Source organism: Alosa pseudoharengus, unplaced genomic scaffold (assembly GCF_046254945.1).
Source record: "Alosa pseudoharengus isolate Yale_2024_CS ecotype anadromous, Long Island Sound unplaced genomic scaffold, YU_APseudo_1.1 YU_APseudo_1.1_scf_1, whole genome shotgun sequence".
NCBI classification, from domain to species: domain Eukaryota; kingdom Metazoa; phylum Chordata; class Actinopteri; order Clupeiformes; family Clupeidae; genus Alosa; species Alosa pseudoharengus.
In genome coordinates this window covers 24,786,604-24,804,099 of record NW_027468564.1, presented here as the reverse complement: position 1 = coordinate 24,804,099, position 17,496 = coordinate 24,786,604, and the positions used below count along the sequence as shown (strand labels likewise).

At 40.2% G+C, this 17,496-nt stretch overlaps 1 long non-coding RNA gene and 1 pseudogene across 1 annotated transcript; one reads left to right on the top strand and one right to left on the bottom strand.

The window, feature by feature from the left end:
* The window catches only part of LOC143123348 (uncharacterized), a 685,973-nt pseudogene that overhangs the window by 221,430 nt on the left and 447,047 nt on the right, over nt 1-17,496 (bottom strand).
* Nucleotides 3,356-13,063, top strand: LOC143123920 (uncharacterized). The gene is made up of 4 exons (XR_012986958.1): nt 3,356-3,390; nt 3,530-3,596; nt 12,371-12,703; nt 12,812-13,063. It is a non-coding gene; the product is annotated as an uncharacterized LOC143123920 (long non-coding RNA).

Genomic DNA, 17,496 nt, shown 5'->3' with positions numbered 1-17,496 from the left:
GATGATACACAGCTGTACCTGCCCATTAGTTCATCTGATCCTAGTATGCTGAATTCCTTAAATGAATGTCTTTGTGACATGAAAAACTGGATGTCAAACAATTTCCTCCGGTTGAATTCTGACAAAAACAGAAGTCCTCATCACTGGATCCCAGCACATAGTAAAACAAATAATACCATCCTTAGGTCCCTTTTACTTTCACTTTGTAACTTTGTTTTGAAAAGTGCTATATAAATAAAGATTATTATTGTTATTATTATTATTATTATTATAAAAGACACATCATTGGTGGTCGGGGTCCTTGGATTATTTGCTATCAAGTTCATTGAAGTTTGTGTAGCCCATTGATGATCCATCGGGGTGTTTCATGTAAATATTGTAAACATATTATGTATTATGTTTCATGTAAGCAAACATAGACCTATGGCACCACCCGTGTGCAATGGATTTTCTCTTTATAATAGGCATATGTCTATGCTGTTGCTATTAATGACAGGATCAGCATTTAAACTTTGACCCCCTCCAAAAAAAAAAAAAATCGCCCGTACCCGCCCTGCCCCCCGGCTCCCCCGGAGACCGTGGTATAACTTGCACACTGCACACACACACACACACACTCACACACACACACACACACTCACACACACACTGACACACACTCACACTCTCACATACACACACACACACACACACACACACACAAACTCACACACACACACACACACACTCACACTCTCACATACACACACACACACACACAAACTCACACTCTCACATACACACACACACACACACAAACTCACACACACATATGCACACACTCACACACACACATACGCACACACACACTCACACACACACACAAACACACACTCACACACACACAGACACACTCACACTCACACATACACACACATACACACACACTGTCCTCAGCAGTGTCCTCTGTGCGTCAGAAATGTTTTCTCACCTTTTTTTCTTCTAAAATTCAAGTGGTCAGACCTAAAGCTAAACACGCTACATGGTCTCATGGCAACAGAATGCTATTTTTGGATTTGTACAGCTTGGCATTCATAGTTACTTTAAAAACATTTGCATTAAACATTGATATAGCAATGTACTGTATAATGTCCTTTAGATCTCTCTCTATCTCTCTCTCTCTCTCTCTCATATACACACACACACACACACACACACACACACAACACACGACACACACACATACACACACACACACACACTATCCTCAACAGTGTCCTTACATGCCAGAAATGTTTTATCACCTTTTATTTCCTTTTGTTTTGGTCCACTTTCTGGACTCCCTTTCAGTTGACTGAGTTTGGTTCTTTTAAAAGGGGCTATATGTGAAAACATATACATTTGTTGTTTTATACACACTACTACACACACACTATCCTCAACAGTGTCCCTTTACTTTTTTTCTTCTAAAGTTGAAGTGGTCAGTTCTAAAACTAAACACGCTACATCCTCTCATGCAAACAGAAGGCCTCAGTGTCAAGCCGTCACGTGTGCTAAAATGACAAAAATAACAGTTGCAGTTATTTATTTATTTATGTATTTATTTATTTTGCTTTCTAAAACAGCTTCACTCTGTGCATACAGTGCCATTACAATGCATTGCAAACCAACTCGTGACCATAGAATAAGAGTGTTTTCACACTTGGTCCCTTTCTGCCTTCTATACGAACTCAGATCGATGACCCCTCTAATGCGAACCGGTCCGCAGCACGGTTTGCATTATCTGTGCATTATGAACACAAATCGCCCTATAGGTTCTCTTACACATTTTGCATGAAAGGCTAGCTTATTTTGTCTTACTTGACGTGCCATTTCCAAAAGAAAAGGCATGTTGTTTATTATTTAAAAAAATATTATCATTAGGCTCGTGATCGGCCTGTGGACGTTGACGTTTACAGACATTTGCTACAGCCAAACAAATGTGAGCTAATGTTAGGCTGAATATCTTTTCATTCGAGCGATTGGTAACTAACAATGCAGAAATCATCCAACTTTGGGGTACATTGCTCACCATTTTTCATGATCTGCTAACATCTCTCTGTTGAACTCTTCTTGCATGTGGCAAACATATACAAGAGACTGTGCAGTACAGTTAACTTCTACAGTTAAAGGGCTGCTGTTCACTTGTCATTTCGGAGGATGTGAGCTAAAGTTGTAGCCTGGCGGGCCATCCTATATCATTGAAATGTATAGTCTGGAATCGAACCATTCACCTCGCTTAATCCAAGGGGCGGGCAGAGAATTGTCTTTCAAACTGCCTAGGCATGCAATAGGCCAGCGCTACGACCATATCCGTATCCGGTCGGCAAAACGGCAAATACATCCTTCTTCGAAAGGAATGACTTAAGTGCATTGTGTTGCTCTACTTTCAAAGAAAAGCACAAGTCCAACTCCTCCAAAGTTGACGCCAATGCCGATTCAAACAACCGCTCTTAGTTCGCCATAGCCACCTTCCTTGTTGTTCACCGTCGCAGGACTGTCGTTATCCTGTTAAGCCCGCCTTAAGACTCTCTAACAAAATAGAGCGCTGTGATTGGATGAGGTCCACGGCGTCAGCCAATAGAAATTCCTATGGTTTGATACTAGACGTACAGGCTGAGCAAATTCATTTGCCGCCGCTAGGGTGCGTCTTGGATTAAGCCGCCCCTTGGATAAAGCGAGGTGAATGGTTCGATTCCAGACTATACATTTCAATGATATAGGATGGCCCGCCAGGCTGGAGATCTTTGTGAAAACTCGCCGATTTTGAAGGCTTGTTTCTTGGTGAAAATGGTGGTATTTATTGTGAAAGTTCTGAGAACCGCTGACATAGACACTCAAGCTGTTTTAGGATTTGTAGAGCATGACCTTCATAGTTAATCTAAATAGACTTTCATTAAACTCCAATGTGGCATGTCATCTAGATCTCTTTTTGTCTCTCTCCCTCTCTCACTCTCTGACACACACACACACACACACAAAATGTGAGATTTGTGTCATCTGATATGAAAGACAATCTGAATTGAATACTACAACAACAAAATATAAATACAAAAAATACTTTAGTACCTACTTATTGTTAGCCCCATACAGTATATTATAAATGAAGATGATCTACTGTAACTGCAGAGTGGTGTTTTGCACAACCAAAATGAGGAAGAATGGACACTAGCATGCATCAGACAGTCTGGCCACAGCTAGTCCAGTATATTTAACTGCACAACCAAAATGAGGAATGGCCACAGCTAGTCCAGTATATTTAACTGTGTTAAAACCACATGTGCTGCTTCTTGGTGCACCAGAGCTCAGTGCTGCTTTAGTGTTCTTCTTTTCCAGACAAGACAGGACGCAATTCAACAGCAGCTAGACACGGTAACTACACTGTACAATTATTATTTTTTACAGAGTGCTTTTCTATTTGTCTAAAGCAAATACATATTGGCATCATGGCTTTGTTTAAACAGTATTCTGCATTAAATTTACTGTGTTATGGAATGTTTGCATTTCACAGCTAACTGGCTCGAAGATGACACAAACGTCACAGTTTCTTTCCCTGCTCCTATTGATCGTGATTCCTCGTAAGTAGCAACTTCCTGTCACACAACTGAATATCTGACATTAGATCAAAATAAATCAAAACATCTCAGCAATATAAATTTTTTTTAGTTTTGGGTTTTGAGTACAAAGACTTGGTGTAAATGATGTAGAGAGACATAAACTTCCGCTTTTTTAATTTTAGGAAAAAAGTGTGCCTCTCTCTCTCACACACACACACACACACACACACACACACACACACTCTCTCTCTCTCACACACACACACACACTCTCTCTCTCTCTCTCTCTCTCTGTGTGTTTGCATTTGCTATCAATGATGGAACCAGTAAAGACCAGTGCCCATGTTACATGTCAAAGAGAAAGAAATATGATATGGAACGTGCATGCAGAATATAGTATCAGTTGTTTGTGTGATTGAAGCATCTCTCAGCTCTCTAGTTTTGGGATTTAGACGCTTATTGTAAAAGATGTAGAAATTGAAAAAGAAGGTTTTTTTTCATTAAATGAGGCTTCTCTCTCGCAAGAGAAAGATGGAGAGTGTAAGCGCTTTCAGATATACGTGTAAGACCGGAGGTTCTGCCGATGTTAAACGGTGGGGCCGTATATCTGAACGACATAACCGGTGATATGGAAGTCCGAATTCACCCGGTGTTTATACTACTCCCCCCCTAGTATTTCCTCTGTACATTATGTAAATGTGCTGTGTCTGAACGAGGAGTAGAACATGCGGTTAAAATCACACCTAGTGAGAGGGCGTGTTGGTGACGTTTCTTTCGTGCGTCCATGTGGTTAACTGACTTAAATGCCAGTGTTATGATGGAGTGGCATAGTGCTGTCCAGAAAATCTCCGACCTGGAAAGATGCAGACATCACGGAGCTACTGTCCATGAGGGCATACAACATTTTGATAGAACACCTGAAGGGAACGTTAGAGACACGTTAGCCTACAACTGCATGGCAAGGACAAACGAATTCAGAAGACTAAATCATCAAAAGCAGAAGGCACTGAAAAGGCAGTAGCCTATAGCGACGTCGTTGACGACAATAACAGGAGTATTTAATAAATTGTTAGCCAACACGGTTTTCTGTTCATTGATAGCCTTCATGACCTGCTGAGCTCGCTGATATTTGCTGAGCATATATGCCTAGAGAAAATGAAAACAAAGAAAACCCAACTTTGTTCCAAGCTCCTTACGTAAATGCTACACATGGGGAGAGGATGCTTTTGGAAAAAATAAACCATGAAAAAACGAACAACTTCACTGTTATTAATGTTAGTATTTTGTTTGTTGCTTAAAAACGTTGTATGATATTGAAGTCTTGAGTTAGCCTACTGAATTGGCTGGTAGCCTACCATAAAGTTTGTGCATGCTCTCTCTCTCCAACGCAAACCAGATTTGGGGTTCTATAGCTAATTCTGGTACATAACGTTGAAAACAGATAAATGTGTTTATTTGAAGCACACATACAAATACTGTAGGCTAGGTCAATTTCAAGTGCGCACTTACGTGACTAGCCTACTTCAAGTATTAGCCTATGTACAATAGATTTCTCTTCTTTAGCCTACATAATGCATAGGCTACATTTTGTAAACAAAAAGCAGCTGTGACAGGCAGCGGCCGCATATATTCTGCGTCATGTCTCGCATCTTGTGAACTCTACAAGCCCCCACCCCTCATTCGACAACCACACAAAGATTCTGTAATGTGTGTGTATGTCGTTCACACATATGTCCGTATAAGGTCAGTATTAGGTCTGCAGGTTAGCATCATATCTGAATCATCCGAAGGGTAGGACCTCCGTTTGACAAACCTCCTCATATACTCCAAAAGCATCAATCTTCCCTAATTCTAAGTAATCTTTGTTTGTCCATGTCAGCTGTTGCCTCTGCACTAACTGCCACAGCATGCTAGTTGCTGCCATCTCATGTATTAATTTAGCACTAAGACTCTCATTTATCCAAAGTGACAGATGCCAATTATATTTCAAAGGGCCACTGTCCCCAGAGCTACTTCGGGTTAAGTGTCTTGCTCAAGGGTACAATGGTGGAAGTTGGCTATTGAGCCCACATGTTTTCGGGCTACTGCATGCTAACCCAGCTCCTTAGCTACAATGCTACCACCACCCTTTTATAGTTCCTCTCCATCAGCTCTACCTCTTTCTGTCTCTTGCTGCTTCAGCTGTCAGCAACACTTGAAGCCTGGAGATACTGACAACAAAGTAGCCTAATTGGATAGCTGGTCTACTGATTGGACTGTTCAGTTTTCGCATGTTTGTTTATGTTACAAACGTATCCTTTTTCTCCCTGAGTGAAGCCCTGTTGAGTCTTGGAAAGACTAATCATTTTGTCTTTACATTGAGAAAAATGTGTGAGTCAATCAAATGAATAATAACCTATAGTTGCCCAGCATGAGTAGTCAGATCAAAGGGATAGTCCACCATTTGGAGATTTACGCTCATTTTTCACCTCCGCTTGGGTTAAACAATTGATCTTTCTCCAGTTCATCCAACCGTTCTCAGAGTCTGGCTTTTAGCTCCAGCCTAGCATAGATCATTGAATCGGATTAGACCATTAACATCTCGCCTGCTAGCATCACACTTAAAAGTGACTAGGATTTCCAGTAATTGTCCTATATAAAACTTGTCTCTTCTCAAGTTACAAAGGGTAATACAGAGAATGACACGTGTCGATTTTCTAGGCTGATACTCTCATTCTGGAGTAATATATGGCAAGCCGATTGAGCATTTATTCAGATATCTTGATATCAGGCATAATTGTCATGTACATGCAAGCCATTTCTCTGTGTGTGTAGGGGGGGGGGCTGTGAGGCTGAAATGGCTCACTAGTTAACAAATTAGGAGGCGGAGAACTCTGAAAATTGAGGCTTTCTATTGGCTCCCTATGTCCAAATAGAACATGACAACCAATCACAGCGCATAATTTCACAAAATCCCACCCACAACATTTGCATGTGGCACACAAGTTAACATGCTGGCCAAAGGAACTTTAACTAGTAAACTAGAGGCTTCAATGTGACACTTACATGTAAACTAGTGAAGGCAGAACTGTTCACTAGTTAACTAGTGAAGACACAAATGCCCACTAGTTAACTAGTGAGGTCTAAAAAGTGTCACTAGTTTACTAGTGTGCACCAAAACACCCACTAGTGAACTAGTGATGGCAATTTCCATTCGACTAGTTTACTAGTGAGGTGCAAAAAGTGTCACTAGTTTACTAGTGTGCTCCAAAACGCCCACTAGTTAACTAGTGAAGGCCATTTCAGCCCCACTAGTTAACTAGTGAGATGCCAAAATGGTCACTTGTTAACATGTAAAGGCCAAAATACCCACTAGTTTACTAGTGAGGGTGTTGTGGGCCTTACTAGTTAACTAGTGGCATGTATATTTTGTTCACTAGTTAACTAGTTACACCTAAAAAGAGAAACAAGCTGACCGTTTTTGTCCACTAGTTAACTAGTGGAACAATTGAAGTCTCACTAGTTTACATGTGTGGCAGTGAAGCAGCTCACTAGTTAACTTTTTTATTATGCCAATTCTAATGAGAGGGTGGGTAGAAGACTCCTATTGGGTATTATGTAAGAATCCCACCCAGTCTAAATGTAAATTTACTGTTCATAGCCTCGCGATCAGGTCCTGATGGGTGCCCCTAGTGGCTAAAGTGACACACTGCTCTGCAACGGTACTTCAGTATAGATAGTAAAGCAGAGCCTGCAGTATGCAGTATCTCATTATCTGTCAAAATGGTTTTTAATAATAACAGGGAAACCCCATGCTTTAACAAGTGAGCTCTTAGTGATCCACACCAAAGATTCAAGGGATCGATTTTAATATTATTCTTTGTTTATTGTTGCTAGGCAACCATAGACATAAATGTATCCATTCAGTCACGCTTTTCTGATTAATAACTGAAAAACAAAAGATTGTACACATTAACTGCACATGGTTTCAAAAGTAATTAGATAGATAGATAGATAGATAGATAGATAGATACTTTATTGATCCCTAGGGGAAATTCAAGGTCTCAGCAGCATACATACAACACAAACACATTATTTAACATCAGAAAGAGTAATTAAAGTATATAATATAAAAACACAACTAAGCAATAAGGACAGTAGAAGATAAAGAATATGCTAAATATACTAAAATACAAATTATACTAACTAACACTTAATACAATATATAAAAATATACTAAAATACAAATTACAAAAAAACAAATTATACTAACACTTGATCTAAGTCATTCTAAAAACATTATCCACATAGTGGTGATTAATCAATCAGAGGCGCTTGCAATGACTGAGGCAGGGACTGAGCCTGTGATTCTCTGTGCATAGTAAGATATGGTAAGGTGCTCTAAGGTGCTCTGTGCGAATGAGTGTCATGGTGGTAGTGCAATGGTGATAGTGGTAGTGGTCATGGTGATAGTGCAAATGAGTAAGTCCAACAGTGCAAATGAGTAAGTCCAACAGTGCAACAATGCAGAAGTAGAGTAAAGTAAAGTCTATATATCTATATATTTAACTATTTAAGAAAATGTATAAGTGTGGCCACAGTTTGGCTGTGGCATGGAGGGGGGGGGGGGGGGGTTATGCATATGTGCTAATGTGCTAATATAGCACGCAAACAGTGAGGCATAAAGACAGTGGTAGAAAGTGGCTAGTGGACAGACAGTACCAAACATGGAGGGGGTGAAGAGGCAGACAGACTATGCAGAGAAGTATATCTCTCCTCTTCCCTTAAGTGAGGCATTAAACAGTTCAATGGCCCTGGGGACAAATGACTTTCTCAGTCTGTCCGTTGTGTCCGTTGTGTTAAAAGCTCAAAGATCAAGAAAAAAACTTCATGCACTTATAAGGAATTGAACCCTGGTCTCCCACATGATCTCAAGCTGCTTAACCACTTGAGCTAGTCTTGCCACATCAACAATGCTATCATCAATATTCATGTTACTGAAATGTTTTGTTGCTAGGCAACCATATACAAATGCTTCCAGTTTTATCGCGATTTACAGACTAATAACTGAAAAACTAAAGATTGTAGACATTAACTTAACGAAGATTACAGCAATACACCACAACTTTGGCACTAGACATGTTATCAAAACATATTTTTATGCTCATACGATCTTAGTTTTTAAAAGTTTGCTCTTAGAACAGCCTGGACGAAGTCAGCCATGTTTTCTAGGTTTCTGAGTCCTAAATGGACCAATCAAAATCCTTGTTCCGCCTTCTTCATTTGCATGCAAGTGCGACATTGCGCACTAGTTAACTAGTGGCCAATGTTACGTCCCACTAGTTAACTAGTTGAACAAAATGCCAGCCGTTTGTGTATTTATTCAAATTCCACTAGTTTACTAGTGTGAGGGACATTTTTCTCATGCTAGTTCATTATGGACAGTGTTTTGTCCTCACTAGCTAACATGTAAGGCTCAAAATGCCCTTTATAAGCTAGTAAAAGGCATTATAATGCACATATGCTCACTAGTTAACTAGTGAGCATGTCCTGTTCCATTACTAGTGAACTAGTAAGGCCAAACATGTCAACTAGTTAACTAGTGAAGGCCAATTTGTCACTAGTTAACTAGTAAGAGTACCTTTTGCATTACTAGTGAACTAGAAAACTCCAAAAACAGCCGTCTTGTGCGCACTAGTTAACTAGTGAGCTGCTTCACTGCCACACATGTAAACTAGTGAGACTTAAATTGTTCCACTAGTTAACTAGTGGACAAAAATGGTTAGCTTGTTTGTGTTTTAGGTGTAACTAGTTAACTAGTGAACAAAATATGCATGCCACTTATTAACTAGTAAGGCCCACAACACTGGGTATTTTGGCCTTTTTTTGGCAACTCACTAGTTAACTAGTGGGGCTGAAATGGCCTTCACTAGTTAACTAGTGGGCATTTTGGGGCACACTAGTAAACTAGTGACACTTTTTGCACCTCACTAGTTAACTAGTTGAATGGAAATTGCAAGGGCTTAGGTTTGGTCTGAGCTTTGGTGGGGACACTACCCACTAACAACCCCCCCCTCCCCCCGAAAAAAAAAAAAAAACACTCAACTCTTTCACCAGCCACTATAGATAAAATGATTAAAATGTGTTACTGTCCAACTATATCCATGATTAAAATGTGCTACTGTTCAACTTGATCTAACTACACTGTGTAGCCTACATAATCTGATTTTCTGTAGGCTACAGATATGTAGGCTATATTTAACATTTATTTTCTATTTGGTCTGTTATGAAATCATGCCTATTTAAGCACAGCTCAGTTTTAAGAAACTTAAATACATGCATGCTTAGCATTTTGTGAAAAGAAATCAATAAGGCTACATTGACAAACTCTTAACCATGAGCTGCCTGTATATTCTCTGATTGTAATATTTACAGATATCTAGGCGATGTAAGCACAGCTCATTTTTAAGAAATGCAGCCGAAAGACCATGTTGAATTTTTCTATAATTTATTTAAAAACCGGATTACTCTGGAACAGCTAACTATACACGGGAATGCATTACACCTTTGTGTTCGGTAGGTCTGCTGTTTATTCTGATATATGGTTTGTCATGTGTTGCGTGAAGAGTGTGTAGGCCTACTATATTCCACCGAGACGAATGGATGTGGAGATGGGCGCAGAGAATAATTATTAAATCTCTTGAAGTTATTTTTCTCACAAACTGTACATCACAGCAAACAGTGGCTAGCTAGCACCGTTTAAAAGCTGAGAAAAGGCTCTTTCATGTGACACATGTGTGATGAGTAGCCTACTTCTCGAGGAGTTCAACAGAGAAGAATGTGTGAATTTGGACGCACTTCATGCTTGTAGTGAAGTAAAGTAAACTTCAAATCGGCGCGATTTACCCTTATAGGCTACTGCACATTACAAGATCTGTACGAGATGATCCGCAGCACTGAAGTGAGAAATGATTTAACTCTTTTTTCCCCATTCCAACCTGAATATTGGTGGGGACATTTCAGTCGTAATTTGATATTGGTGTGGACACGTCCTTCGGTCCCCACGCAAATCTACGCCCCTGGGAAATTGCCATCACTAGTTCACTAGTGGGTGTTTTGGTGCACACTAGTAAACTAGTGACACTTTTTAGACCTCACTAGTTAACTAGTGGGCATGTGTGTCTTCACTAGTTAACTAGTGAGCAGTTCTGCCTTCACTAGTTTACATGTAAGTGTCACACTGAAGCCACTAGTTTACTGGCTAGAGTACCTTTGGCCAGCATGTTAACTTGTATGCCACATGCAAATGTTGTGGGTGGGATTTCGTGAAATTCTGCACTGTGTTTGGTTGTCATGTTCTATTTGGACATAGGGAGCCAATAGAAAGCCTCAATTTCCAGAATTCTCCTAATTTGAATTCTGCGCCACTAGTTGACTAGTGTGAATTTTGTCTTGAACTAGTTTACTAGTATACATTTATGACCTCACTAGTTATCTAGTTTGGACAAATGATGCATCAACTAGTTAAGTAGTGAGCCTGCTGCCATCACCTAGCTAGCTAGTAAGCCATTTATGGTTCACTAGTTTACTAGTGACATTGACCTACTGCAACTAGTTAACTAGTGAGGTGTTTTGACTTCACTAGTAAGCATGTGCACATTTTTGGCTGTCACTAGTTAACTAGTGAGACCCAAAAGCCTTCAACTAGCTGACTGGTATGCATTTCGGCCTTTACTAGTTAACTAGTAGACATTTCTGGCTCTCACTAGTTAACTAGTGAAGCTAAAATGTGTTTACTAGTTAACTAGTGAGCCTTTTGGCTCCCACTAGTTAACTAGTGTGCATATTTTGGCCCTCACTAGTTAACTAGTTTACACAAACATAGCTCACTAGTTAACTAGTTGACAAAAATGGCTTACATGTACATGACAATTATGCCTGATATCAAGATATCAGAATAAATGCTCAATCGGCTTGCCATAGTAATAGGCTAATCAAGGAACGTTTCAAACATACCATGGGCGCATCAGCACAATGATATCACGCACCACCTGACAAATAGTCCCCATACACTGAAAACAATAAATCACTGGATTTACTTGATTTAATTGTGTACATCGGTTGCACATGAATGAAATGTCTCGAATTAGTCCAGTATTTCTCTTTCTGTATACAAAATTGATTCATGCTGTGATAACCCAATTTGATCAAGTAATTCCAATGAAATTGAGAAGGCTTAGGCCTACATCAAATATGCATGTTATTTCAAAGTGATTGTGCTATACAGGTAGCATGTACTAAGAGCAGAAATTAGTTATGAATGAATGAATGAACCAAAATGCAGAGGAGTCAGATTCAGAGTTCTCTTTACTGAGTCACAAAAACAGGCATGCAAACAGACTTTCTTGCGGATTGTTGCAAAGTCTCACAGGCAAAGAAATCCATAAACCAATCCAAAAGGCAAAGAAATCCAAAAACAGAGGGCAGTAGACAAAGTCCAAAGTCAAAAAACACCTCAAAGAGGGAGAAATTGATGACCAAAAGTCTTTTCAATAGTATTCAGGAGTACACTTACAATACAGGTGGCACACAGGAGAACTCAGCAAAAGCACGAACAAACACATGCTCCTTAAATACTCTGATTCATTAACAATCACAGGTGTAATCACTCAAACACATGAGCCGAGAAAATCAGGAAATTTCCGAAAATTACAAAAAAAGGTGCAAATGAGGACATCTAGTGGCCAAAAGCAGTAACTGCAACTGAAAAGTCCCTGGGACCTGACAAACATCCATGTTAAATGTTTGTGTTGCAGGATGTTTGGGTGCTAAGTGGGGAGTCACCTACAGCCCCACACACATCTGTGCTCTGGAGGGATCATCAGTCACCATGTCCTGCTCTTACACCTACCCCAGTGGTCTTACAGTTGAAAATGCTTTCTGGATTAATAAAAAAGAAGTTCCTGTTGATTTGAAAACCAAGGAAGAACACAGGGTCAAAGTGGACTGTGGAGATAAGAGTTGGTGTTCTTTAACCATTACTGGAGTAACCAAAGAAGATGCACAGCACCGGTACTTCTGTAGGATTACTACCAACAATAAAACTGAGAAATGGATAGGCACACCTGGAGTTTAGGTACATCTCACAGGTACATATAATATATTTTCTTTTAAATCATGAACATGAGCACAGACATATTGCAATGTTTTTCTGTCAAGTCACTTCAGTATGATAAAACATATATCCATACTTCTAGATCTGCACATTAGTTCATCTAAAGGAACAGACGTGAAAGAGGGAGATCATGTGAATCTCACCTGCGGCAACACCTGCCCCCCTAGTACCAATCCTGCATTCATCTGGAGTAAAGATGGACGTCCTGTAGAGAAGAAGCAGATCATCAACAACCAGCTGCAGCTCCACCCAGTCAGTTATGAAGATGAGGGCAACTACACCTGTGCTGTTAAAGGATACAAGGATCTCCCATCTCCACCTTACAGACTCCACGTTATGTCTAAGTGCATTAAGCATTACATTACACAAAGGTTTTAATCACAATACAGGATTGCATGATGTCCTTTTAAACATGCCCCCTTCAAATTATAATGTTCTGAGATATTGAGCTTCAAAGTTTTTGAATTCCATAGAATTATATTGATAAGCGGAATATATCTCTATAGACATGATGTCCAAAATTGCATTTCACTTTCTTAATTGGTCACAGAATAAGAATATATCATGTTTCTTGTGTGCTTTTTAATCAAATGATATAATTAATGAGTATGCTATTGAGTCTATTACACAACATATATACTAGAATTCACTGTTTTAAGCTTGTTGTATACTGCAGGCGTTTTCTCTACTTCGCTTAAGAATAAATAATAATTTATGTCATGTCTGCACCTGTTTTCTTTAAGAGGAAGGGATCAGATCTAAGATACGGTATGGACACTGTGTCATGGACACAGAATGTCTCTGCTTATTTTCAATTCAAACCTTAAGTATAAGTACTCTTTTGATCCTGTGAGGGAAATTTGGTCTCATTTATCCCAATCTGTGAATTAGTGAAACACACTCAACACACAGTGAACACACAGTGAGGTGAAGCACACACTAATCCCGACGCAGTGAGCTACCTGCTACAGCGGCGCTCGGGGATAAGTGAGGGGTTAGGTGCCTTGCTCTTCAGGGCACTTCAGCCGCTCCTACAGTTCGGGGTTCGACCCGGTAACCCTCCGGTTACAAGTCCGAAGCCCTAATCAGTAGGCCACGTCTGCCCCGTGAAAGATTTGTGAAAGATAAATATCACTAACATCTTTCTAATTCACAATGTTGGTATTTAAACATAGATGCTTAATTTGCATAACTAACTAACTTAAGCACTGTCATGTCATGTGCATTACTGTTCCTGCACTACTGCAGTGCTGCTGCTTGACCAGCAGATGGAGCCCTTTGCTGTGATGCTCTACTGCCTCTTCATGTCATGTCTGCACCTTTGACTGAGATATGTTTTCATACTGTTTTCTTTAAGAGGAAGGGGTCAGATCTGAGATACAGTATACACACTGTCATGGACACAGAAGGCCGCTGCTTATTTTCAATTCAAACCTCATTCTAATTCACAATGTTGGTTTTCAAACATAGACTCTTAATTTGCATAACTAACTAACTTAAGCACTGTCATGTCATGTGCATTACTGTTCCTGCACTACTGCAGTGCTGCTGCTTGACCAGTAGATGGAGCCCTTTACTGTGATGCTCTACTGCCTGTTCATGGCAAATGAGGATGGTATCGATTTCGTAATTAACCGCTTATGTAGATTTATATCTTAAAATCCTCTCACATTTCTGATATGACTGTGTATATGGTCATGGTCATAGACATTGCTTGAACATCACTGGCAAAACAGCTGAGGAACATTGAGGAACATGGACACTGAGGCTCTGTTCGAAACGGTAAACGCTAACAGGGGAGTGAGGAAGCAAGGGTGGTTCCAAACCGAAAACAAATATTTTGCTGCCAGTCGTTTTTAAAGGCAGCATTGATGCACACTTTATGCACCATATTACCCATAATCATTAGCGGCAACATCTGAAACAGCTTTGAAAAGTAGGCTACACAAAGATGGCAAATGACATCGGCAATGGCTGCTGCATCTGTTGAAATGTGATTTGTGTGACATTATCTTGCTAAGATTTTGTGACTCACCAGCAATACCACCGATGCTGAAAAGGGAAAATGGATTGGCAAACCAGGGATTGCCTTGAGAGTCACAGGTACAGTATTTTCCTTCAAAATAGTAAACACGATCAGTAATTGTAATCCATTTTTATGTAAATTCCACAAATGAAAACTCATATTGATACACTTCTCTTAGGACTGGAGGTTGTTTCATCTGGAAAAGGAGAAAGAGTCTCTGAGGGAGTCGACGTCACTCTCACCTGCAACACCACCTGCAATCTAACCAGCAGCACTTCATTCACCTGGAGTAAAGATGGACGTCCTGTAGAGAAGAAGCAGATCATCTACAACCAGCTGCAGCTCCACCCAGTCAGTTATGAAGATGAGGGCAGCTACACCTGTGCTGTTAGAGGACATTAAGATCTCCAATCTACACCTTACAGAGTCCAATTCATGTGTAAAGAGACATTAAAGAAAAAGTTTAGTGTGATATTGACCTAAAGTGTGTTGAAACATGATACCGAGTGTGAACTTTTGTCTCATAGCCTATCTCGGCTTGTCCCCTGCACTCTGAAATCCGGCGCTAGTTAGCCAATGCTACCAATAGGCCTCGGGCATCGGGCTAGCCATGCAAATAAATAACTATTTTACACCATTTACGAGGCTCAAAGTAGCTCCACACTTCATTGGTAGACTTCCGAGGGCCCTGACATTTAAAACGAGACATTGAGAACTTTGGTAGTTAGTTGGTAGTTTATTTACAAGACGATTTATACAGACAGTACCTTCACAAAGTTTGGTGGGTTTGGTGGTGCTGCTGCAAGAGGAACAGAGGGTGATGGTCACTACTCCACCATCCAGCAGCACGGCTCCAGACAGACTACAAGAGGTCATGGAGGCAACGTCCTCTACTCCAGTGTCCAGATTGACACAAAAGGTGCTGCAAAAAGGTATGGATCATATTTCACTTATAAAAAGTAATATTAGAGGATGTAATGCCGTGACTATGTATTAACTTAGCATGACAGTGAAAGATCTCAACTCCATATGTTGTTGATTTGCTTTATGTGCCTTCACTATTACTGAATTTATATAATAATGAAATCTTCCTCTCTTCTTGCAGTTACCCAACCAGAGGGGGAGCCCTTTGAGATCTACAGCAGCGTGCAGAATAGAGTGTGAAGCGATAATGACATCAGCCATGAACAAACACAGTGAAGGGGAAGCCATCAGTTTGGAGTGATGAATTTGTATTCCTACAGATTAAAGAATATTAATCCATGTATCATAGTTTCTTTTTGTTACATTATAAATATGCTTTGATATTTTTTATGTATGTATTAATTAGTAACTAAACTAAATATTATATAATAATATGTTTGTAAATAGTGTTTGTTGTGTCTTATTTCCACATGGAGCAGAGGAGGCAGCACAGCCACAGTCAGGCTCCTGTTTCTGCCTCATTCTGCTGCAGTTGTCTACAGAAGGGTGTTATGAAGAGGAAGCATGATTGGCTCCGTAGTTTCAGTCATGAAATACTTTTGTTTGACAGTGATGTAATATCCTGTAGGTGTTTTTCTTTTTAGCAAACACACACACACAAACACACACACACACACACACACACACGTGTTACATGTAAGCGTGTATAAGGGATTCCTTGTAGATGTCTCTATGTCATGTTCTTTAGTTGTTTTAAGGACACCTGTCACAGCACAATATTCTTATCACTGTCCTGTGTCAAATATCTCCAGTACAGCTGGTGTCCCCTGCTTAAGCGGTGTTTGTGTACACTCCGTATTAATGTGAATGACCCCTGCAGAAGTGAGGTTTGTGGACACTCCCTAGTACTGTGGATGACCCCTGGAGAAGTGAGGTTTGTTACTACATTTAGAATGTTTGTAAGAAACCAAATCGTTTGTAAACTTGTCAAGATTTCAGCGAGAGAAAAGTATTTGTGCAGATCACTCACCTTACATCAGGTACCACAGAGCCCACCAGATAGATTGCCTGTGACAAGATGGCTGCCGGTGATGCCGTTAGAGACTCCGCCATAAGACATCTAGCCTTTATTATGTAGAAAATTCAGGGCAGAATAAGTGCTCATTGGCTGCTGAAGTCCAATTCTCATTGGCTGCTGAAGTCCACAACGCCTAGCGTCATTTACTAGTGTTAGTGGGAATCGGGAAAGAAGGAACATTGGAGCATGCCACACGAAAATACATCTTAAGTATTTATCATAAATATGGGTATTGTTGGATTGTTACCATTATTGTTGGATTGTTAACGTTAGGCTAAGGTTAATCATGCTGGTCTCTCAAAGCATAAAGTTAAGTAGACGTTGTAACCGTGTTATAAATCATTGAGAATTGAACTTCAGCAGCCAGTGAGCACTTAATCTCCCCTGAATCTTTTCTGATTGGTTGACAATTGTGGAACAAACGTAATGCTGTCGACAATTTTTGAGCGAGCACACAGATGAGTATAAGTATAAATATATATACTCTTTTGATCCCGTGAGGGGAATTTGGTCTCTGTATTTATCCCAACCCGGGAATTAGTGAAACACACTCAACACACAGAGGTGAAGCACACACTAATCCCGGCGCAGTGAGCTGCCTGCAACAACAGCGGCGCTAGGGGAGCAGTGAGGGATTAGGTGCCTTGCTCAAGGGCACTTCAGCCGTGCCTATTGGTCAGGGTTCGAACCAGCAACCCTCCGGTTACAAGTCCAAAGCGCTAACCAGTAGGCCACGGCT